The following is a 25,419-nucleotide window of genomic DNA, read 5'->3' as shown; positions in this document are numbered from 1 at the left end:
TTAGCCAAGAGGGAGAAAAGCATGGGGGGAAGAACTGTCTCTTCAAATATTTAAAAGGAAATCAGTTGGAAGAAGACTTGCTCTCTGTTGTCCCCAAGAGCAAAAGTAGCTACAGTGAGTAAGATGTTAAAGGGATGCAGATTTTAGCTCATTACAAATAACAGCCTTCTAACTGTTTTTAACAGTTTCTAACTGTTACAAAACCATGGAATAGGTTTCTTGTGATTTGGGTTCAGGCAGAGATGCCATCAGCTGTGTCAAGTATGTTATCAAAATGATACCTACCTTGATTGGGAAACTAGCCCCTTAAGATTCCTTTTCAGCTCTAAGAATCTCTGAAAAAGAAATTGGGCAGGAACTAAAAGAGACCAAGCCACAAAAATATTAAAAGCCTGAACCCAACTGGAAGCCATAGTCCATGCTCAGTTCCTGGAGTGTTATTTTCCAGTTTTCCCAGAAATTTTTGTCAAGTGACTTACTCCAGAAGCTGGAGTTTGGGATTTATCAAATACTAGATTAGATTTACTCTGTTTCTTCTAGGTTGATGCTCACAGTCATCATGCTGTCAGTTTCTGACCTTAAGGACGTGAGAAGAGAGTAGGAACACTACTTGGGGATCCCATCAACGAGCCTACAATGGTGTCCCCTTTCTTGTTGTTTGTGAGAAATTTAAACTCTCCTATGAGGCATGAATGGAAAAGATTCCATTTTTAAGTTTAATTTAGGGGCTGTTTCACACACAACTCCTTTTCTTAAATTTGAGGAAGCTACATTGTGCAATGAATATAACCCTGGGAGGCCTGGAATCAGGAAGATGAGTTCAAATGGAACCAGTTTTCTCTTTCCTATAATGAAGATAATATTAACGCTAACTTTACAGGATTATTTAATGATTGAATGAGATATTTATATTAGAGATCCTGACATATAGTAGGCGGTTCGTAAATGCTAGTTTTCTTCCTTCCCTCCCCTAAGTGGGGATGTTGCTCAAAGCTCAATCTTTCTTGTGTTTGTTTTTCTGTATATCCTTTTGGAATCGAATCTCTTCCTCTAATCTTAATTATATATACATGCACATATAAATACTCACAAATATATGTAACTACATGCTGTACAAAAATACAGAATATATGTGAACATAAAAGCTAGGTAGAGCACTCATTTTATGCATATATATATATAATATAACTAAAATAACATTAATGCTCATATAGATTATTCCCAATTTTCATCTCCTGCCTGGACGTCTACCCTAAGCTCTGGTTTCTGTTAGACATCTCAGCACATACAATTGGAAGTCATCACCTACCCGGCAATACTTGCCCTTCCTTCAAGCTTCCTTAAGTCTGCTGATGTCATTACCCGCCTTTCATTTCACTGATTATAAAGCTCAAAATCGCCTTTGACTTTTCTCTCCCATCACCCTTCATGCCTAATCAGTCTGGATTCTCCTTCACACCATTTCTCGCATCGGTCCGTTCCCTTCCACTCACGCGGCACCTGATTTAGTCCCTCCTGCCCTCTCTCCTGGACCACTGCCACCAGCTTTTAACTGGTCCTCCCTGCTTTTGCTCTCATTCTCTCTTCAGTCCATCTGTACAGCTGTCAGCTTCGTATTTTAACGTGTTTGACCACATCATGACCTTGGTGAAAAACTTGTACATGAGTAGGACACAATACAAACGCCTTAGAGATCACCCACAGTTTGACTCATATTTCACACTGTTCCCCTTCGTGTATTCTTAGGTTCCCATCGAGCTGGACTCTCCCCTCCCAAGGTCGCCCTGCATGCATTTTATGTATCTGGACGAGCCTGACCAGGGCTTGGGGCGCATTTTTTGGACATATGACCTTCGAAGCCTTGCTGCTGGGCTACTTCCATGAAGCCTTCTCTGATTGCATTCCCTCTGCCAACTCCTTCCTTAAATTTCCCCAGAACAGCTTCTCTGGCTTTCCTTAATTGCAGAGCTGCCATACCTTCTCCATGAGACTGTAAACGTCCTGAGGGCCAGCCTTGTAAAAGTCTGTGTCTTTAGCCCTACAAGGAAGCTTATTTATAGTTTTTACATATTACTGTATTGTAATTTTCATGACCTCATTTGGGGTTTTCTTGGCCAAGATACTGATTCAAGATAATGTTTTGCCATTTCCTTCTCTAGAGTGTACGTACCGCTCGTTAGCTAGCTGGCAATTCGTAAAGCACGTTAAGGTTTACTGAGCCCTTCACAAATATTCTCATTTGATCCTGGGAGGCGGATGCCATTTCCATCTCTCTTTTACAGGAGGGGAAACCGAGGCAGGGAGCAGTGACGTGAGTTGCCCAGATCTGAGGCTGGGCTTGCTCTAACACCATAACAACCTGCCTCTAACTGGGAAGTTTTGGGGGCTCCCGATTCTACCTGGGCAGGGGGCAAACGTAACAAAGGGATGCCCTTGTGGAGGATCTGTGTCTTGCAGTCCACATGTGGCCTGGCAGGACTTAGAAATGGAGAGATCTCAGAGCCCCAAACCCCTCATTTCACAGGTTACAAAATATAATTACAGATCGCTCTTTGCCAGGCTCCCAAGGTGAGGAGGAGCTGGGCCAGAATCCGGCTCCCTCAGGCAGAGGCAGAGCAGAACTTCCCGGCTGCCGCCTGCTCCTTTTCCCTGGGTGCACATCCCACCCCGGAGGCCGGTACCAAAGGGCCGCCCGGCTGGTCCTGTTAATTTTGCAAGGAAAGGGGCTTCTTCTGAAGCTCTCCCTCGAGGGCCTGGAATTCCCAGCTCCGAGGCTGCGAGCAGGTAACGGCAGAATCCTGGGGGGATAAGGATTCCCGGGAGTGAGTTCAGCGGCGGTCACTCTGTGATGCAGAGGCTCATGAGCGAGCCACCAGGCATGTGTGAGTGTGAGTGAGTGTGTGTGAGAGTGAGCGAGGCAGGAGAGCGGGCCTGGGGCTGAAGGCCCAGCAAGGGGGACGCCCCGTCCGGGCTTTGCTTCATGGACCAGCCGGCCCCAGCTTTCCCCTCTCACGGGGCAGCTTGTGAATAGCAGCCCAGTGACTCACGCGTTTCACCCTCGGTCTCAGACTTGTAAACGCGGCTGTAAAACCAGGTATGGCTGGGAAAGGCTGCTGGGCCTGCCCAGAACCCCCCGCCACCCCGGCTCTGGAAACTCTCCCCCCAGCCGAGGCCCGGCCCCGTCGCCTGCAAGCTGCTACTTGGGAGGGCGAAGTCTGCGCGTTGGGGGGCAGGGGCCGAAGGGCCCGCGTGAAGGAGACTGGGCCACACTTTACAACCCAGAGGCAGCCTTGCGCCCGCGGCCTGGGAACAAGGATGCCGGGCAGGAGGCCCCCGGACGGGTGTGAAAGCCATCCCTTTGTGCTGCCCCCGGCTCCGGGAGGCAGGAGCAGGGGCGGCCCGGCCCTTCTGGTTCTGGAGTCGGGCCGGGGCAGACAAATGTTTTCTATGCAACGACAGGGAGATGGGGAGAGAAAGAAGGGGGACAAACGGGCTTTGCCAAGTTGGTTTTTCTGACACGTGTGAAACCATCGTTTAGAATAACTTCAGTTCACACGTCCTGCTTCCCCACGCCCGGGATGCGGCTCAGTATTTGTTTCCTGGAAACCCAGAGAGAAAAGGAGAGAGAAGAGAGAGGCAGGAGGCAGTAGTTAAAGATAGGTGTGGGGAAAGGCCAAAGGTCCTTTTCTGTGTGTGTGTGCGAGGGGAGGGAGGAAGAAAAAGGGACAGGGAGAGAGAGGGAAGAGGGAGCTAAAGAGAGTCGGGATAGGACAGGTGTGTAAAAAGGTGTCCCTGTGTGTGGGTGACAGAGAACTGCTTTTTAAAAACAGGATGCTGCTATTTGCCCAGGGGAGAAGACGGCCGATAGCCTGTGGAGCAGGGAGGTTGGGTAAGCTTGGTCCATCGTACAAGAGAGTATGGGGAAGCAAAACAATTTGTCCGCGGTCGCAGAGGTGGTACATCCGGGCCCTCTGGCTTCCAGGTCCAGTGGCTTTTTGTGCCTTCGGGCTGACTTGCTTCATGCTACTAAAGAAGTTGCTTTAAAAAAATAATTTGATAATAAATTTTGATAATATAATTAATAATAATTTCCAAAATAGACGCAAACTTAGTTTTCAACGTTTACCCTTGCAAGACCTTGTGTTTCAAATGTTTCTCCCTCCTTTCCCCTTTTCCCTCTCCCCTAGACAGCAAGTAATGCAATATAGGACAAAAGTATGCAGCTCCTGGAGGTTATTAACAAGCTGCATGGTCCTGGGCAAAGAGTTGAGACTTTTAAAACTGTTCTGGTTTCTCTCTCTAAGATGAAGAGGCTGTGGAATTCTGCAATAGCCAGAGGAATGGAGGCAGGGGATTGCCCGGTGGGCGATGGGGAGAGGCATTATGGGCACGAGAGCGTTGGGCCCATTTCAGGTGAGGAATTACCCCAATGGCACTGGGAGGGTGGGGGGAGATTAGTTACAGAGCAGAGGAAGGGCAGCTCCGGGACGCAGTGGGTAGAGGGCCCCAGCCAGAGGAGCTCAAATCCAGCCTCAGACACTTACTATGTGACTCTGGGTAAGTCACCTGACCCTGTCTGCCTCAGTTTCCTCACGTGTAAAATGAGCTGGGGAAAGAAATAACAAACCATTCCAGTATCTTTGTCAAGAAAACTCCAAGGGGGGGTGGGTCATGAATCAGACTGAAATGACTTTGAACAGGATAATGAACAGACGCCTCGGGCTCCATGGTATCTGCGTGATGCAGGAGAAGGGGCAGAAATCGCCTGTGGCGCCTGCGGGGACACACCTGCCCAAAGTGGCAGCAGAGCATGGGCGGGCTCCCCAGGGGTGCTGTGTGTTGCCCCATGGGATGGGAGGGCCCGCACCCTGCAGCCCCCCGGGATCCGCTGGGTTCTCAGAAGGGCCCGTGGCTATGAATGGAGGCGCGGAGCTTGACGAGCTGCAGCGTGGAGTCAGTACTTAGCCAAGTCCAAATTTCCTCAGTAAATGGAGGGGAGGCATGGCGCAAGAAATGCACAGATAATCCAAAACCGCACTTTAGCCATTGGTTTCACCATTTGGTTTACAAGAGCTGCTAATAAGCAGCAAAATTGCCTGATTAGAATTTCACCTCTTCTCCTTTCCTCTACCTCTCCCACAGAAGCGCTCATTTGAGTTATAGCAGTAGCCAAAGGGCAGACAGTAGAGGGGAGGAGAAGCCAGAGGCATGGATAATCTCCAAACTGGATAAACCACCCCCTGGATAATTGAGAGTTGCCTGAACTGAATGCCCAATGAGGAAGTTTCAGTGTTAAATCGATCACTCCCCTAATACTAAAGTAGTTATAATCCCCCCGGCCAAATGCATTATTAAACTGTGAATTTCCTCAGAAAAGTTCCGTCATTTCTCACTCAATTCTGATGTGGGCTCTTACTTGAAAGCCAGAAACCAGTTAAAGTAATTATTATGTGGACCTAGCATAAGGTTTTAAAAAAAATAGCCATGTGAAGGCCTTAGCATTCTCAGACTTGCATATAGCCAAAGGCAAAGCCGGAAGTTCGGCCATTCCAAGCCTGCAAACTTAGACCGCATTGTTAGCCTTAGTGGTCTCAGAACAACTTCACGGGCACAGGTATTCTGGGAGTTCACTTGGCACTTTACAAGCGTTCTGCAAGTGCCCACAGGTTGGGCCCGGTCTCGGCTTCCTCATGTCTCCCCAAGCCATTGCACCCTGCCCTAGCGGTCAGCAGCAACACAGCTACTCCAGGGGACAGGGCCACCTGGTGAGGATGCCGGGAACTGTTCCGGCCAAAGGCTTTCGCTCCTTATCTTTCCTTTTTCTTTCTCATTGAGCATCTCTCTTCCCAAACATTCTCTTTTGCTTCATTTTTTTTTTTTGTTAAAGCTTTTTATTTTCAAAACATGGATGATTTTTCAGCATTGACTCTTGCATAGCCTCGTATTCCAAATTTTCCCCCCGAGATGGGAAGCAAACCCAGTATATGTTCCCAGACGGTTTCACGTGCCTTTTCCTCTGTTTTGTTTCTTTTTAAAATGTATTTTAATAGAACTCTATAGACAGTCTCTCATGTTTGCCCAGTCTTTTTTTTCCTTTTCCTCTCCCATTATTTTTTTGGGTGGTGTTTTTGCCTTTGATTGCCTAGTTAAGCACCTTTGTGCTTGAGCACTCACTTGTAGATTGATTTCTGTTTAGTTATTTGGAGGGATCTGTGATTTCATGGATGTGTGCACTCCCTCTGTCAGTACCAAACTATGAAGAGACCATTTTGCTACTGTGGAAAAAAGCGCCAGATCTGGTATCAGAAGATTTGGGTTCTAACTTAGTGTGTGAGCTCTCTCCATCTCAGGGAATTGAACTAAACAGCCTCTACTCCCTTCTGTCTCTAAATCTATTACTCTTTTTTCCATCCTATGTCTGTTATTAAATCTATTATCCTGTGATCCATTTATATAGTTCATCCTCTGTGGTTCTTACCTGCATCCTCCCATAAGGTGACCTCCCAAGCAGATCTCAATGATCTGGGTCTCTAATACCCAACACAACCTGACCACCTTTTTGCCCATTCACACATTTTCTGGATGAGATGCTTTTTGCCAAGGTTAGCCTAGTGGATAGTGTCTGCTATAGACCCAGGAGGACAAAGATTTAAGCTTTGTCTTGGACATCTACTAGTTGTGTGTCCTACAACTGTAAGGCATAGACTGAGTTGTGGAATGGCATCGTGGCAGAGTCTTCCAAATCAAAGCTCTGAATCCTGGGGTATCTCTTTCTGCCCAAAGACCTACTAGTCTCCATTTGTGAGTACATTACAAAAATACAAATCGTCTTTATCATCAAATAATGTACATTTTACTAGAGTGAGGGAACAGCATCACCACAAATAAGTAAATATCTAGGAAAATAGAGAAAGTAAAATAGAAGGGGACCAACAGATGGGACAGTCAGGAGATAGCATGTGAGCTTTTTCCTTGAAGAAAGCATCAGTTTCTAAGAGGTGGGGATGAGGGAATGTAGCGGGTAGACCTGCAGAGCTGATGTCTGTAAGAAGTGGAATTGTGCCAGTAGTTGCAAACACTCTGGAAACAACAAAAATCTATTTCTTATTTCTTCTTCTTCCATCAGTTTTTCTAAAACCTGAATTCCTCCTCTGTCCACTCATACAACAGCCAACAGTCAAGCTAGTCCACTTGATGGCAAATGACATTTCCTGTACATAAGTCATCACTAGGAACAGACATGTCCCTGGTACCTGGAATATATGTCCTTCCCCTATTTCTGCCTTAGTTTCTTCTGAAATTCTGCTAAAAGTACAACCTATAGGAAGTCTCTCCTGATTCCCCTATTCAGGATACCTCCTGCAGCTTTATTGCTTTTTAATTTTATTGCCTACAGAGCATTCCAAAAGTCTTAGTCTTATGCACTCTTATTTAACTATATAAATTTCAGTTCGTTGAAGGCAGGTATCATTTATTTTTTGTCTTTGTACCCCCAGTGGCTAACACAATCATCGTAAGTGTTCAATAAATAGTTGCTGAATGAATGAATATACGGGTTATACTGCAGACTATTTTTGTCCAACACTTATCTTTTCATTGGTTATTGGATAAATGCTTGCTAAATTGAATCAAATTGATTATTTTTTTAATTGCATTACCCATAATTTTGAATCCTCAGAGATGGTAGTTTTTCGTGATTTGCAGCCATATAGTATCATAGGAAGAATATTAATCTTACTGATAAGATAGAATTTTGGGGGGGGTGAGGATATGGCTTGGGATTGATGACAGTTTCTTCCAAATGCCATCCAGTTGTCTTTCATCCATCTATTCATTTCTGAGCCGAGATCATTATTTACCTGCAGTGTCTATTACCTTATTTATTACATCAGCTTTCCTACTACTACTTATTTTTTATTTTTCTTACTTATATAATCTTGTAAAAGAAAATACAAGAGAGAAAAAAATACTTACACCTTAAAAAAATTACTATCACCCAAGAATATTCAAACTATTCAACTCAAGCCAGCCTAATTGATGGTGAATCTCTTTCTGTTATAGCACCGAGGTATTTTGTTGTTTTTTTCTGTTTTTGTTTTGATAGAAAAGGAGTTTTTGAGTTTTTATGACTGGAATTGGTAAGCTCACTATCCTGTGAACTGTCCCATACATGCACTGCTACGATGAATTGAAAGGGGAAGAGGTGTTAAGGGTATCTATATAGAATTATAAGATGTTAAGGCGTTTATATAAAACTATTGAATATATAACATATACAACTCTTGGGATATTTCTCAACCTGGGTTCTCAAGAGCCCAGAGAAGCACTTCACCCACTACTAGCAGGATCACAAAAGTAGGTCAAAGCTAGCGAGTAGCCAAAAAGGAAATTCATTAACAAGCTAAGTAAGACTTTCTTGGAGCTTTAGCTTTCTAGAGGGAGATTTCTGTAGCTTATTATATTCTTATGATATTATTTCTATAGCTTCTTCAGGCCCACTTAGAGCACATAGTTTTTCTGCAACATTTGAACGGATCTGAGGTATGGAACTTGTTCTGATCAAGGCCTTTTGCCTTTATCAGCTTTGCAGGCAAAGTCCCTGGTTGAGTATCAGGAGCCACATTTGTGGGATTGAGCACGGCTACAGGTTGCTAGCAGGGTCTAAGCAAGATGGAAGTGGTTGAAGCATGTTTTGTTACTTAGTTGGCAACAGAAAGGGTGTAATTTAAAGTCCAGTGACACATTCTGATGAATTTTGTGATCAGAAATTCTGTACCAATTCTGTAAGAAATAGAATAGGTATTATCAGTTTTAATGTCTCCACAGATCAGAAAATTGTGTCTAAAAGAGTGACTTTCCTATGTTCACAAGCCTAATAGGAGTCAGAGGTCAGAATAACATCCAGAGCTCCCTGATTCCAGCTCTAGCGCTCTCCACCAGACCTATGTAAGTTCTGTACTTTAGTGGTAAAAAGTTCTCCAGAAGAGTAAAGAATGATGAATATCAACAAAAAGATCAAATAATGAAATTGGCAAAACGGGGAAATAGAGCTGTTAATCCAGTCTCGGGCAAACAAATCAAACAAGCCTTAAGGTGGTTGTCGTGGAAGTGGGAATGGATTTCTAAGAAAATTTGGTCAATACTCTTTATTCTAATTTTAACTCTAATTTATTTAATGTTTTTCCCAGTTAAATTCAAAACAATTTTTTTAAACATTTGTTTTTAAGATTTGAGTTCTAGGTTCTCTCCCTTATCCCCATTCACAATTAAGGAACCAGATGTGAAGTTATGTAAACCATTTCCATAAAAATCAAGTTGTGAAAGAAAACAGATCTTCCATCCCAATGAAAACAGAAAACCTCAAAAAAATGAAGTTAAAAAGAGAGAGAGAGAGAGAATGCTTCAGATACAATCAGTTCCTTCTCTGGGTATAGACAGGATTTTTCACCATTAAGTCCTTCAGAATAGTTGTGGATAATTGTATTACTGAGAAAAACAGTCATTTACAGCTGGTCATTCCAGCACATTACTATTTTGTATACAGTATATTTGATTTTGTTCATGGAGGACTGCCCAGGTTTTTTTTTTCCTGAGAGCATCTTGTTCATTATTTCCCAGAGGACAAAAATATTCCTTCAGAGAAACTATAAATTATAAAATAACTATAAATTATAAAATTCTCCCCACCTCCTTTTTTTTTTTTTTTTTTACAGATAAGGAGACCCCTGAGGAAGGTAAATGCTTGCCTAAGGTTACATGGGGAATTAGAAGAATATAGACAAAATGGATGCTGCTCTTCATTATTTCATTATATACTTTGAATTCTTTCTGGCTTGGAAAGCTCTTCAAGAGACTCCTGGGTCACTTTTCTGCCATGACAAAGCATTACGGTAGGTCTTTAATGGACGATCCTAAAACCACAGTGTTTACTGATAATACTGGGCAGATAGCACGAAATAGGCTAATCTCCCTTGAAATGTTCAAGGTGACATTTCAGGGACTGAGGGCACTGAAAGAACTGGTATCATTTACTGGGTCCCTGCCAGTGATCTCTGAAAGATTGTGGAAATGGGAGCAGAGCCCCCAGGAGACCCAAAAGGAATAGAGCATGTATAAAAAGGGCACATTTTAGAAAGGCCAGGGAGCTTGACTTTTAGTCCTGACAAAATTCTAGCAATATTATTAGAGGGAAGGGGACTATCATACAGAAGAAGAAATCATTAGGAGCCAGCACAGCTTGTTTAAAAACAGCTAATTCCTAGCTGCCCCTTTTTCCCTTTTTTGACATGGTTACTAGATTGATAGATGAGGGGAATACCATAGATAGAGTTACAGAAGTGTCTGCAAAGCATTCAATTGAATAAATCAGACTTATTTTGTGTAAAGTTTTGGATGAAGTCTCCGAGCTGTGGTTATGGACAAGGCAGAGAAATGTAGGTTAGATCATAGCATAGTTAACGGAAGCCAGCTCAGTAACCAGATCCAAAGAATCTGGCTTTAAGTCAGCTTGGAAGTCGGTCTTCAGTGTCGGCACTTGGCCCTGTGCTCTACAATGCTTTCATCAGTAACCTGGATAAAAGCAGACACAAAAGCCTTTGAGACTTTTAAGATAACATGAAGCTGGGAAAGATAGATACCATATTATATTACATGATCGTGTCCAAATGAAAAAAAAAGGTCTCGGTTGGCTCGAACATGGGGCCAAATCTAATAAGGTTAAATTTAATAGGGATAACGTAAACTCTTCCACTTGGGGTTCCAAAAATTCCATTTTATGAGTACAAGATGAGAGAGAAGTGACAATAAAGTTGATCGTCTAAAACAGTTTAAACATTTTACTAGACTTCAAATTCAATATGAGTAAATGGTATAATATGCAAATTAAAATTTTTTAAAAAACTCAATGCAGATTAAGGAGTTAAGAAATGCAAAATTCCAAGAACGTTCAGGTCATACTATCGTTGTATTTATGTAGACAATTATATTCATTTCTGGGGGGTATGGAAAATCAAGGTTGCCATATTGCAAGTAGGACATTGATAGGCTAGAGAGAGGAAGTCCGGAAGATGTTGAAAGGCTTGGGATTGATTGAAGATTTTGGGAATGCTTACTCTAGAGAATGTTCCCAAAGGCTATGAACCCCTTTAGAACTAGCCCTGTTTGTTGTTTATTCCCCAAACTTTTCTAATCTTACCCTTAATAGGTGCTTAATAAATGCTTGTTGGATTGAATTGAAGTGAGAGGTCAAAGACTGGACACTGCATAGGCCCGCTAATACTTGAAAGGCTGTCCCATAGTGGAGATGTTCAACTGGCTCTGCTTGGCCCAGGAGGAAGGAACTAGAAACTGGACGGAAAGTGTAGAGAGAGATTTTGGCTCAATGTAAGGGAGAATGTCCCCTTAGTGGGGTCCTTCTCCCTGGAAACATTTAGGCAAAGCCTGGAAGACTGACTCAGGTGGTTCTGGTTCAGGTATGTTGGAGGAGAGGACCTCTGAGGTATCTCCCAATCAAAAGATAATTGTGGGAGTGTTTAGACTTCTGGACAAATCCTCCCCCTAACGCTTATTGTGGCTGTGTAATTATGGGCAAATCATCTCTCCTGTTAGGGCCTCAGTTTCCCCATCTGTAAAAACGGATAATTATAGCAAGGATATCTCCCTCACAGGATCGCGGGGCTTCTTAAAACTTTTTCCACTAATGACCCCTTTTTGCCCAAGAATTTTTTTACAATGCCGAGAATATAGGTATATAAAAGAGGTATACAAATCATGACCCCCGTGTTCAGTTACAAGACCCCATATGGGATCTTAAGCCACAGTTTAAGGAGCTGGGGAATAGTAGATATTGTAAGGCTCAAATTAGGTATTTGTGAAGCAATACCAATTTATGAAGAAATACCAATGTAAAGCAAATAAAATTTTGCAAATTTTAAAGCTCTCTTATCTATTTATCCATCAACCTGTCTTTCCATCCATTTACCTCTTTTTCTATACATTTACCCATCCACCAACTTATTAAGTTATTAGCTGTGGAGCTACCTACCTACCTTTCTCCCTATTTGTTTTTTCCTGTCTTTTATTGGACTGGAGTTAAAAGTTCATTGGTTCAAGGAAGTCTAGGTAAAGAAATGTCCTCAACAAAGTCAGCACCTGTTTTGTGGGTTAAGGTTTTACTCAGTTTTAGTACATAAAGTAGGGAAAACTTGCTAAGAATCACTCAGCCTGTATGTTGTAAAAGTGGGACAAGAACAGAGGCAAGTTTTTACTCCTGACAACTTTTCTATCCACTTCTGTCTACATATTGAATCATTTATTATATTGAATATATTTATTATATTTAGAGCTACAAGGGAGATAGATCATCTAGTCCAGAGTTTCTCATTCTTTTTTGTGTTATATTACCCCTTTGGCAGCCTGGCAAAGCCTATAAATTCTTCTCTAAAATAATGTTTGTTCAAAAAATCCTAATAGAAGGAAATGCTAAATTTCAGATAGAAGTTAATTAAAATGAAGATGAACTTTTTTCTCCCTTCCAAGTTTATGGATCTTCTGAAATCTGTCCATAGACTTATTAACCATATTATTAACCATAGACCCCCCCAAAAAAATTAAAAACCTCCTTCATTTTTAACAAATGAGGAGACAGGATAAAGATAGGAAAGTACACGCAAAGATATGCAGCCAGTAAATGAGATGGGCCTTTAGCTTAAGCCTTCTAAATCTCACCCCTACAGTCCCTTCACATTTACATTACATAAATATTTATGCCAACCCTAATGTAATAAGGCATCCCCAGAGTATTTTAAGGGGTTTGGCAGGTCCAGGTTACGATGGGAGTTGGGCTGGGGAAGGGGACAAGGGAGAAAATGGAACACAAGCTTGTCCTGGGAAACCATCCAGCATCCTGTAGCTATTTAATAGCTGTGAAGGGCCCAGCCATCAGGTACCAGGTGTATCTTGTAAATGCCTAGTACTTGACTTGACAGAGCCAACTGAATCTTGGCCTGCGTCTCTCCCTGCCACCCTCTCCCTCCTCCTTCTGGATGTTCTTATTCTTCTATAATGGGAATTCATTGGTTGACCGCCATAAAATGGGGTCCCCAAAGCCAAAAACTTTGCTTGTCATTGGTACAGAAAACTATTAGGAGAAGATGTATTTACTGAGTGAGAAAAAACAGCTTTCTTAAAGGGAAGAGAGATTTTAATTTATTTGGGCACATGCTCATATAAATTTATGCTACAATAGTTAAACTTTTTTAAAAAGTAGCTTTATGTGCAAAGTTGTTCTAAGCTGCAATATTGCCCTCTCTATAAATGCATAGAAATAGCTCCAAGCCAATAAAATCTCTGTTTGGGGCTTTTTCTTTTCTAAACATCCTCTTAAGCACCTGTGCACACTTTCTCCCCTTAAACACCACCTTCTCGTGGATGACGCGCATTTCTGCCATCATTGGTCCTCTTTAAGAAAATTAAGGATGAACAGCATCATCTCTGCCTCTTTCAGTATCTTTAGCCACCACACCTGCTTAGCTACCTGCCTGAAGGAAATCTCTGTAACTCTGCACATTCCCTTCCTTCGGATGATTATCTCGAGGGCAGGTGCTCTCCTTGAAGGCCGAGTCTGGGCCGCAGAAGCATTCCTTGCCTCTCCTTCCCGGCCTCTCCTGGGGGAAGGCATCTGGTGAGCCCCTCCCCTGGCCAGGGGCCTTGTAGCTGTCCACCATGTTTGGGCCGAAAGAATTTTGGGTCGTGCAAATAGCAGGTGTCAGGCTACCAATCAGCCAATCAGCATTTCTTAAGTGCTTAATAGGTGCCAGATACTGGGGGTACAAAGGCATTAATAAAATAACTTGTGCCCTCAAGGAGCGTCCATTTTGGTTGTACATTATGTGCACATATATTTACATTTTATATATGCATATTCACATCCATATGCAGTGTAGATAACAAGTAATGGGGAGGCCAGAAAAGGCTTCATGTGAAAGTGGGCTCTTGAATCTTGAGGAAGACTGAGGATTGGAGGAGGAGGGAAGAGGGAGTGTTTTTGAGGCAGGAGGAATAATGGCAAAGAGATGGGAGATGGGAGTGAAGAACAGTGAGCAGGAGAGTTTGACCAGCTTGTGGGATTCAGGGCCAGATTGTAAAGGGCTTTATATGTCAAATAAAGGACTTTATGTTGCATTCTGGAGGTAATAGGGCACTACTTGAATTTATTGAGTCGGGAAATGACATGATCAGCCTCGGAGTAAGGTGGAACCATTCAAATTGGCTTCTAGAGTCGATTGTTAAATTTTCACTGTGAAGACTTACAGCTTAGAAATGGGCAAATGCTATGAATCACAGACTGTTTACTTTTATATTCAAGAAAACGAGAGGAACAAATCATTGAGGTTAAAAGTATATTGTGCATACATCCCTGGAAATATGGTCTCAAGTGCTTTGTACAGCAAAGGCAGTTGGATTAGATGATTTCAAAACCCTCCCCCAACTCCAAAATGCTCTGATCTTGTGAATTCATAGAGCCAAATAAGCTGAGAACGAAGGTTTAAAATGTAAATACTCTTGATAAAAGTAGTTAAGATTCATGGGCTGAAAGTCAAATTAGGAGACCATAAGAGGTATCCCCCATAACCCATTTTGATAAAGCAGGAGGATTTGGGGTTCCTGAGAGAGGGGGAATGAAAAAGTGCATAGAAAGGGGAATTTGGGGCCCCTGATGACACACTCCCCCAATCGTGCATTTAAGGCAATCAGGTATAATGGATAGAGATCTGGATCAGGAGTTAGGAACCTCCCTGGATCCCAGCCTTGCCCGTGACCTATATAGGTGGGCAATGGTGGCCAACTCATGTAACTTCTCTGGCTTCTCATCTGTAAAATGGGACAGTAATTCAGGCAATTGTAGAGGTCAGCCATTGTTGTGTTTGCCTTGGGATGGCTGATGTCAAATACATGAGTCTGGCGCGGGGTGGGGGGATATGGGAACAGGGGGTTCATCTTTATTTTTCAGGTGATGAGAAAGAACCATTCAATGAACACGGTCTCATCAAACTTCATTAAGCTGCCAGGATGATTCCTTCTGAAGTTTGAGCAAGAGTGAGGGGAAGGTTTGGCTTGTAACATTTGGGGCCCCCCTCGGGTTTCCCAGGTGTTCCTGCTCGAGTGGTAAGGGAAGCGTGGGTGCTCATTTTGGGGAGAAGTTGAGCAGAAATATTTGAAATCCATTCTGGCCTGGGCCGGCCCACCTTGTCGCGAGATCTGGTGGGGAGCTCACCCTGCCCGCTCCCCCAGGCAATGGCACCTTATTAAATGCCCACCTGGTAAAGTTGTCGTGGGGCCCGTTGGGGAAGCCCCCCATTAGCCCTTCACCCAGGGCCTGCATGCGCTCTGGCCCCTGCCTTCCCAGGCCCGCTGCCATGGGGCTCCCCGGCCCTGGCCAGACGTGGGTATTGGTGCACGGCGTGTGAGGCTCCTGGAAAGCAAGCCCGGGGCTCAAGATTCATGGGTAAGTCAGCCAACCTCAGCGCTCCAGCGGCCTGAGACGGAAGGAGGGAGGAGTTGGATCTGGGACAGCGGAGGAATTTCCTGCTATTAAAAGTCTTCAGGTTTGTTGGTATCCACTTGGAGTGGACATTATTAAAATGGTGAAAAGCCTCCAGTCCTTGTGCTGTGAGAATCTGAACGGTGAAATGAGAAGGGGGGGACGGGCCAGAAAATGATAATCCAGGTATTTGAAGGACCGATAATTGAAAAAGGAATGAATGTTTATTCTGCTCTTGGTAGGAATGGGGGTCAGGAGACCGAAGAGCTGTAGGTAGGAACGACAAAGAAGCACCTTTGGACTTGATGTTAGGAAAAACTCCTTAATATTTGGAGCAGGACAGAAGTGGATGGGGAAGCGTGAGAACCTCTCACTGTCAAGCAAAGGTGGGCAGGAGACCTTCAAGCGGAAGCTGAATGATTAATATACATTAAAACAATATAATTCAGTAATGCAATATACATTCTTAAAATATAATTCCTTTTGCATGGAGGTTGGACAAGATGGCCCTGGAAGTGCCTTCTAGGTCTCAAATCCTGTGTCTCTGGGCTGCCAGAAGTTTCCCTCAATTTCCTGAATTCCTAAGCTGTTTGCTTTGTGTGAATTGGTGCTTTCCCCCATACTCTCTGTTCTTCAAGGTAGAATTTCCCACTGCAGTAGGAAAATGGAGAAAGGTTTCTGTATATAAATGGAAAAAGATGGGGGAGAAGGTCTCCCCTGCTCTATAAAGAAGATGAAGGGACCTAGGGACCAGGTTTGTCCATGTAGAGACTGGTCTCTAAGAAATGGAGATGTCTTAGGAAGAAAGTCCTACAGCTTTTTGAGTTTCCCCAGGTGAGTATTGGAGATTTCAAGAAGAAAATCCTAACTTCCTTGCCTTCAAACACAATTTCCAATTATTGTCTGATTAGAGATGATGAAGTCATGGGAATCACAGTGTTTCAGAAGCCAACCAGGCCATCCTTCCATCCAGGGTAAAAGTGCTTTTTTTCAACACCCTTCCAGGTAGTCATCCAATCTCTGCTTAAAAAGGCCCGGCTCCCCCCTGCATCCAGCCCATCTCCAGCCGTCCTGATCTATATCTGACCGATGACTTTGGAGAAGAAAGGGAGACAGGTGACCTTGCCCAGCCCTTTCCCCCTTAAACCCAACTCATGTCACAGCATCCCCTGCCTGGTGTGGATGTCACGGTCCTTTTCAAGAACAAAGGACAAACAAAAACAGTAAGTCTTCCTCAGAAGGGGGGGAGCCCATTGTCGTCATACCATTCTGTGAGATGGATTTTTTATTTTCCTGAGGTAAAATCCAGCTCCTACAGAAGAGTGGGATCTGGCCGCTTCTGGATGGCAATGCTCGGAAATAACCTCTTCTACACTAACGTACCCCTGCTTTTCTTTCACTGTACTTTCTCACTCTCTTTGCTATTCAAGTTGTAGGTCACATTTTTGCTACTAAATTATAAGGTCGGTGATGTTAGGAATTATTTCTTATACTTTGTATTCTCCCCATTCTCACTTTCCCCACCTCTGGCAGGGGCTTCGCACATAGTAGGAGCTCCATAAATGTGTCACAAAAATAAATATTCAGAGATCGTTCCCATGTCATTGTCCTTGAATGTCATGACAAGGAAAGGCAAGAAGAAGTAGGAAATAAACAGAAAAAGACTGGGACTTATTTTCTAAAACTGGCCACTTTTTCTCAAGTTTCAAAACTGATCATCTAGAATGAGAGAAAATGAGAGAGACAGGTAAGAGACTGGGGCTCATTTTCTAGCACTGGGCACTTTTCCTCGTTTTAAAGTTGGTCATCTTGAGTGATGGCAGTGGGAGAATCATTTAAATGACTTTTTTTCCCCTAAGACTGGGGCTTATTTTCTAGCAGTGGGCATTTTTCCTCAAGTTTCAAAGCTGGTCATCTTGAATGAGGGACCATGGGAGAACCAGGTAAGAGACATTTTCCCCCAAGACTGGGCTTTTCCTGCACAGGCCACTTTTTCTCAATTTTCAAAGCTGGCCATCTAGAATGAAGGACAGTGAGAGAGTCAGGTAAGAGACTTTTTTGTTTTATTAAGACTGGGGCTCATTTTCTAGCACTGGGCACTTTTTCTCAAGTTTCAAAACTGATCATCTAGAATGAGAGAAAATGAGGGAGACAGGTAAGAGACTTCTTAAAAAATTAAGACTGGGGCTCATTTTCTAGTAGTGGGCACTTTTCTTCACATTTCAGAGCTGGTCATCTTGAATGAGGGCTAGTGGGAGAATCAGGTAAAAGACTTCCCCCGCCAAGCCTTGGGTTTTTCTAGCATTGGCCCCTTTTCCTCTAATTTCAAAGCTGGTAATCTAGAATGAGGGACAGTGGGAGAACCAGGTTAAGAGCCCTTTCCCCCTAAAACTGGGGCTTGTTTTAGACTGGCCACTTTTCCTCAAGTTTCAAAGTTGCTAATCTTGAATGAGGGACAGTGGGAAAACCAGGTAAGAGACTTTTTAATTAAGATTTGGACTTGTTTTCTGGAACTGGACACTTTTTCAAGCTTCAAAGCTGGTCATCTTGAATAAGGAACAGTGGGAGGATCAGGTAAGACCTTTTTTTTCCCCAATAACTGGGGCTTTTCTTAGACTGGCCAATTTTTCTACCTTCAAAAGATGGTTATCTTGAATGAGGGACAGTGGGAGAGCCAGATAAAAGACTTTCCCCCCTAAGACTGGGGCTTTTCTCGTATTGGCCACTTTTTCTCAAGTTTCAAAGTTGGTAATCTTGAATGAGGAATAGTAAGACAAACAGGTAAGACACTTTCCCCTCCAAAGACTGGGTTCTATTTTCTAGCACTGGCCACTTTCCCTCAAGTTTTAAAGCTGGTCATCTTGAATGAGGGACAGTGGAAAAACCAGCTAAGAGACTTTTTTTTATTAAGACTTGGGCTTATTTTCTAGCACTGGCTACTTTCCCTCAAATTTCAAATTTGGATGTTGAATGAGGGACAGTGGGAAAACCAGGTAAGAGACTTTTTTTTTTATTAAGACTGGGGCTTATTTTCTAGAACTGGCCACTTTTCCTCAAATTTGAAAGTTGGATATGTTGAATGAGGGACAGTGGGAGAAGTAGCTAAGATAATTTTTTAATTAAGACTGGGGCTTATTTTCCAGAACTGGCCACTTTTTCAAGCTGCAAAGCTGGTCATCTTGAATGAGGGACAGTGGGAAAACCAGGTAAGAGACTTTTTTCCCTAAAACTGCGGCTTTTCTTATACTGGCCACTTTTCCTCAAGCTTCAAAGCTGGTCATCTAGAATGAGGGACAGTGCAAGAACTAGTAAGAAATTTTTTTCCCTACAACTGGGCCTTATTTTCTAGCATTGGCCACTGTTTGTTTTCTTTCTTTTTTTTTTACAGTTATTTTATTTTATTTTATTATAGCTTTTTATATACAAAACACATGCATGGGTAATTTTTCAGCACTGACCCATGTAAAAATTTCTGTTTCAACTTTTCCCCTTCTTCCTTCCATCCCCTCCCCTAGATGGCAGGTAGTCCCATACATGTTAAATATGTTAAAGTATATGTTAAATACAATATTTGTATACATATTTATACAGTTATCTTGTTGCACAAGAAATTTTGGATTTAGAAAGAAGGTAAAAAATAACCTGAGAAGAGAAAACCAAAATGCAAGCAGACAATAACAGAGTAGAAATGCTGTGTTGTGGTCCATACTCATTTCCCAGTGTTCTTTCTCTGGTTGTAGCTGGTTCTGTTCATTACAGATCAATTAAAACTGGCTTGCATCATCTCATTGTTGCAGAGGGCCACATCCATCAGAACTGGTCATCATATAGTACTGTTGTTGAAGTATATAATGATCTGGTCCTGCTCGTTTCACTCAGCATCCATGCATTGTAAGTCTCTCCAGGCCTTTCTGAAATCCTCTTGCTGGTCATTTCTTACAGAGCATTAATATCCCATAATATTCATATACCACATATATTCAGCCATTCTCCAATTGATGGGCATCTGCTCAGTTTCCAGCTTCTGGCCACTACAAACAGGGCTGCCACAAACATTTTTGCACATACGGGTCCCTTTCCCTTCTTTGATATCTCTTTGGGATATAGGCACTGGCCACTTTTTTCAAGTTTCAAAGTTGGGCAACTTGAATGATGGAAAGTGGGAAAACGAGGTAAGAGACTTTTTCCAACCCCTAAGACTAGGTCTTATTTTCTAGCACTGGGCACTTTCCTTCAAGTTTCAGAGCTGGTCATCTTGAATGAGGGACAGGGGGAACATCAGGTAAGAGACTTTTCCCCTAAGACTGGGGCTTATTTTCTAGCACTGACCATTTTTCCTCAAATTTCAAAGTTGAATATGTTGAATGAGGGACAGTGGGAAAACCAGGTAAGAGACGTTTTTATTTTTTATTAAGACTGGGGCTTATTTTCTAGAACTGGCCACTTCTCCTTGTTTCAAACCTGGTCATCTTGAATGAGGGACAGTGGGAAAACCAAGTAAGACTTTTTTCCCCCTAAGACTGGGCTTATTTTCTAGCACTGGCCACTTTTCCTCAAGTTTCAGAGCTGGTCATCTTGAATGAGGGACAATGGCAGAACCAGGTAAGAGACTTTTTTTTTCACAGAGTACCTAGAAGAGTTCTATTTTTCCCGGATGGTTTTTCCTGCTTGTTTGTATTTTCTTGGGCAGAGGGTCTCCATAATGTCTCCTTTAAGCTGCCCAGTGTTTGGTACAGAAGACTCTGCAGGATGGGGCAGTAAGGACTGATCCTCGCCCATGTGTCTCAGTCCTTCCTTCTCCTCTTGGGCATGGCTATGTTCAAAGTTGGGCCGCAGCGAGCAGGATGCTCTTCGGGTCCTCCTTCCTTTTTTTCTTAGTACCACGGCCCTCACACTATTGCTCCAGGTGTCCGGATGTAGCTGGAACTAGAGTCCGGTCTCCTAAAGGGAATGGAGGAGAAGGGGAGCTACAGAGCCTGGGGAGCTACAGAGCCTGGGAAGCATGAAATTCTAAATCCCCTTAAAGGCCTGTATTTATCTTAAAAAATTAGAGTGGAGAAAGAGGCATTAAGCCAGAGAAATCTTTCCAGAGTCCAAAGCAGCCCAATTACTAAGGGAAAAAGAGGATTTTCTAGATTCAAATGGTCTCCCTAATTATTTCTCATTTTATCCTGCAGGTGTAGACTCGGCCAGCAGCCCTGGTTTGAGAAGCGGGAACCAGCTGTGTTCTCTATGGGTCGCAGGGAGAACCGGTCGTCTGGTGTCCGTGGCCCCCCTGGCCACGCTTGCCTCTGGGTGCCTTCCCAGGGCGGTCACTATCATCGGCAGACACTGTGGGGCTCGGTTTCAGAGTTCAGGGTCCTAATCCTCGGGGACATTTGTTTGTAAGCCTGCTGCAAGCTGAGCAGGAGGAATGCCCTGGCTGAAGCCACCCTCCCTGCGGAGACTGAGAGATAGTTGTTGTAGTGGACAATGGAGCATCCTGCCCCTCTGTCTAAGAGCCAGACCTGTGGTGGAAGATAAGCCATGGGTGTTTTGTTTAATTGAATTGGGGAGAGAGGAAAGAAACAAAAGATGTGAGGTGAAGGGAGAACTCGGGATGGTGGTAAAACAGCCATTCAGGATAAAAAAAAATTATTTTGCAGGGGTGTGACATAATTGAAAATTTGAATTATTGAAGATCTTGCTTATTATCTATTTCTTCCTCTCCTGAGTCTGAATGCCCTTGCTTCCTATCTTGTTTTCTTCATGCTTTACACATCTATTCTATTATTTCTTACTAATTCTGATACTCTCCTTCATGCCAGGGAAGGCGCTTTACTCAGACATCAAGGAGAAAGAAATAATCCCTCACACTCCACCTCCTCCTCCCAGGTCCTGTTTTTGAATCATCCAAGAAAACTGCAACTTCGGCCAGAGCCCCAACCTACAGGAACAGGTGGGTATGCTTCCTTGCTCGCTGCTGAGGGACAGTCATGAGAGAGAGAGACTTCTTGAGATGAGGGATGCATGTGGTAGCTTGGGATCAGTGGACTAAACCAATGAGAGCAAAACAGGTGATGCTGGGAGGGAGAGGGATGATTCAGGCTTCTCCCCAGCTCCTGAAGACACAGAAATAAGTAAAACTGGGTTTGCGTGGTCAGATGAAGAAAGGTCCTATAACAAGCACAAACAGAAAGAAAAGGATGAATGAGAAGCAGTGTGGCTGAGGGGATGGGGAACTGGCTTCAAGATTTGCCATGGGCACGAGTCACATAATTCCTCAGTATCTAGGCAGCTATCTAACATTGTAAATTGACATAAAGATTCTTGCCTACTTTGGTATAGGAAATCCTTCTCCGGGAAATCTAAGGCTACATTGAGTTTAGGCTTTTGGAAAATCCAAAGGATGATAAAAAAGGGATTTTTATAAGCTGTGTTTGAAGTAGGAAAGAAAAAAAAAAGAGAAAGCAATGGCATAGTGACAATGGAAAAATCTATTTTCCTCCACATTCTTCAGCAGGGAAGAATGGTCTTCATACTGGAGGGGTAGAACTAATTATATGGAAGGAGAATTAGAGCAGGAGAATGATTAGTTAATGCTAGAAGAACTCTTAGGTGATTTAAATAAATTCAAATCTTCAGACCCATAAAAATTATCATCAGGCTACTGAAGGAACTCTCAGCTGGGATTTCAGAATTACTATTTATGATGACTGAGATTTTATGAAGAACAGGAAAGTAAAGGTGGCAGAGAACTGTTGGGAAGTGGTGCCTTCATTTTCAAAATGCAAGAAGAATTGGATTCTGGAAATTATGGACTAGTAAATTTAATGTAGACAATCTGAGAGAATCCTAGAATGGACCATCAAATAGGTGTTCCATAAGGTGATCACCAGGAGCCAGTATAGATTCAGGAATAACAAGTCATGCTAATGTCATTTTCTTTTTAACAGCTACTAAGTTGGCAAATTTATGGTTTGATTTCTGCAAAGAATATGAAAATCTCTCCCAAGAGATCCTTATGGATAAGATAGTGAAAGGTGGCTGACTTGATAGTATGGTTAGGTTGATCAGTAGCTCATTAAAATTGTACAAGTTAATTCATTTATTTTGGGCACTCTTGCCCTGGTTGTTTGGTACGTCACACCGGGTAGAATGTATAACTAGGGAAACAAGTCATAAGCTGGGACTTCTGTTTTAAAGTTCAAACATTTTAATTTATCCAGATCAATTGGAATCATGCTTGTGGTCCATCTCCATGCATATCCAAGGATGTCTCAATGCATATTCTATGGGAGAAAGGAGATGAAAAGGCTCCATCAAGAGCCAATGAGGAAGAAAACAAAGGGAGCCTTTGTCTGGGACTCCCCAGGTTCGAGGTGCTCCTCAGGCATGGTCTACTGCAAGAAATGGGGGCCACAAAACCATATATACACCACCTATTGAATTAGAAAACCATGTGTTAACATCATCTGTATTCTCTTGTATTTTTATTGAGGTCATATGGTTCACACTTAACCTTTTCAGCATAAATGTGATTTTTGGGACATGGTGGCAAGAACAGAATGCTTTTAAAGAATTCCTTAACAATGCACATGGGGGTTTCCCTTCCTAGGCCTACCACCCACAGAATTATCTTTGTCTTTTTCAGAGAGAACTGACCTACAGGATATGGGAGAAGGGAAGCAAGCAAGTCTTACAGTCTTCCCCTTCAAGACAAATATATGTACAAGACAAGCCTCATACATGTTTATATTTATGTTTGTGTATATATATGTATAAGTGATAGATGCTTATATAAAGTTTTACATATGTCCCTGTGTGAAATACAAAGATTTTGCTTTATATAAATGCTATAAACAATAAAATTGTTACATATAAAAGGATTATTTTACATGTGAATGTCTTACATGTGGAGTATCATATATGCATAATAATCTCTCGATTCAGACATTCCAACAAGGCTTGATTACAGTCTGAGAGTTCTTTGATATTCACCAAAGTCGGGTGGAGTTGTTCCAGACTGCGGGAGCCCAGCTAGGATAAAATCAGACCTGTCCTCGGCATATACACAGAATATACATAGACACACACAGTAGTAAGTAAATCAGAGTCTTTGAGACGCGGAAGTTCCCCTGATTTGTATCTCGGTTTCTCAGAACACTTACAACGCGTCTGCCATGCGCTAGGCTCTCTGCTGAACAAGAAGTACACAAATTGGTCGCTCGACTGTCAATTTAAAACCAGCTTGTCCAGATTCCAAATCTAGTGCCATTACCCTCCAGAGGAGCCATGAGACCCTGAGCTATGGCAGGGTGTGGGGGAAGGGGATGGGATTTAGCCTTGTACACTGGTGAAAGGGGAACTTGTTTTTAACTCAGGACAGCCGGGTGTGAGCCCTTGAATGTTCCTAGTTGGGGTATTTCATGTTGCCAAAGCTCAGTTTATTTATCTATAAAATGGCACCAAATAACAGCTCTAAGATGTACATAATCCATTTCAAAACCAAAAAATATGTTTTTATAACATAGATAAATACTTCTGGGTCTCTCTCCTCAACAACAGCCGGTAATATTTAACAATCAGGATACACAGACACATCATTTTCTACCTCAGGCTGTATCTTCCAGGCCCTACTTCTTATATATCCCTAAGGAGAAAAGATTTCCTATCTCAGTTCCTATCAGGCAGCCTGGCCCGGTAGGCAGGGACTTGTGCCCGAACTAGAGAGCCCTGGATTCGAGTCTCATCCCCCTTATATATTACCTGGGTGACCCTGGAGATTTCTTAAACTTTTAATGTGGGAGATGAGAGCTCCTGAATAAGGGGAAAAGTTGAGACTGAATGGCAAGAACAGTACTCCCCGACACTGTGGCTTTCTGGCAACGACATCTCCCTCTTTCTCTTCCCTACCTTCTTACTCTCACTCTTTTCTGTTATTCTCCGCACAAGAATTAGCCCTGAAGCCATTTCCAGTGTTTGAAAGCAAGTCTTTCCTGAGAGCTGAGTTTCCTGAGATACAGGGGCAATGCTTCTGCTAATGGGAAGTACCCCCTCACAGCAGGCTCACCATCCAGAGAGGATTCTCATAGCTAGCCCAGGATATTGGGGAATCCCATCCGGAAGCCCCCTTTCTACCTCTCTTGGGGGAAAAAAAGCTTTTTTTGCTGAAAGACAACCAGGTTTGTGCATCCAGGCTTAAGCAAATCACTTGGTTCTCTATTAGCTTCATGTGTCTATAATGTATTTTCTATCATTTTATTAGGAAATCTCTTTCTCCACAGGAGACATTAAGCTTCTTAATGAGACCCAACGAAGGGTGAAAGCCCATGGAACCGAGTTTGCTTTGCTTTTGGCTGTCTCTGATCTCTTTACTAGGGCCATTTAATTTGGCTGTTTACTTTCTCCCAAAGCATCCCATGCATCCCTTCCCCGGGTCCTACCCTCAAAAATAAAGCAAGACTGGGTGGTAGAACAGGCAGGGCAAGCCCTTGTTTCAGGTCCCTTTCCTTTCTGCTGGAGGGTTAGAGTTAGGGTTCCAGCTGTCTTATGAAGGACAGCGGTCCAGGCTAATGGGAGAAGCCCTCCTGGGGGGTGACAAGGGAAACAGAAGGACTCTCAGAGGCCCCCAAAGCCCCCAGAGCCCAGAGCCATAGAAGGTAAATACTGATGTCTTCCCTGCAATCATGTTTTACTGATAGATAGTGAAGCAGATTCAGGGATAGGTTTGGAATCAAGGAGACCTGAATTTGAATCCCCCATCATCTCAAAGAGCCTCAGTTTCCTTCATGAGTCCAGGGGGTCCCACTCAGTGACTTCTAAGGTCTTTCCCAGCTCTAACTCTATAATCCTATAGTAATAACTGATACTATTTAACAATCAGGATCCCCCTCCCC

At 43.0% G+C, this 25,419-nt stretch overlaps 2 long non-coding RNA genes across 4 annotated transcripts; both read left to right on the top strand.

Moving 5' to 3' along the window:
- Positions 1–2,110: 2,110 nt before the first annotated feature.
- Positions 2,111–19,378, top strand: LOC116419486. Of its 2 annotated transcripts, XR_004229812.1 has the most exons (10): positions 2,111–3,660; positions 3,831–3,889; positions 4,305–4,413; positions 8,827–8,946; positions 9,714–9,734; positions 9,842–9,890; positions 15,011–15,927; positions 16,547–18,534; positions 18,685–18,747; positions 19,339–19,378. It is a non-coding gene; the product is annotated as an uncharacterized LOC116419486 (long non-coding RNA). The 2 variants fall into 2 exon arrangements; XR_004229811.1 differs by lacking the exon at positions 2,111–3,660 and having other exon boundaries at positions 3,708–3,889.
- Positions 19,379–19,392: 14 nt separating this feature from the next.
- On the top strand, positions 19,393–23,403 carry LOC116419485. Of its 2 annotated transcripts, XR_004229810.1 has the most exons (4): positions 19,393–19,432; positions 19,759–19,823; positions 19,976–21,479; positions 23,175–23,403. It is a non-coding gene; the product is annotated as an uncharacterized LOC116419485 (long non-coding RNA). The 2 variants fall into 2 exon arrangements; XR_004229809.1 differs by having other exon boundaries at positions 19,759–21,479.
- Positions 23,404–25,419: the final 2,016 nt, after the last annotated feature.

Source organism: Sarcophilus harrisii, chromosome 5 (genome assembly GCF_902635505.1).
Source record: "Sarcophilus harrisii chromosome 5, mSarHar1.11, whole genome shotgun sequence".
NCBI lineage: Eukaryota > Metazoa > Chordata > Mammalia > Dasyuromorphia > Dasyuridae > Sarcophilus > Sarcophilus harrisii.
This window is presented reverse-complemented; position numbering and strand designations above follow the sequence as displayed.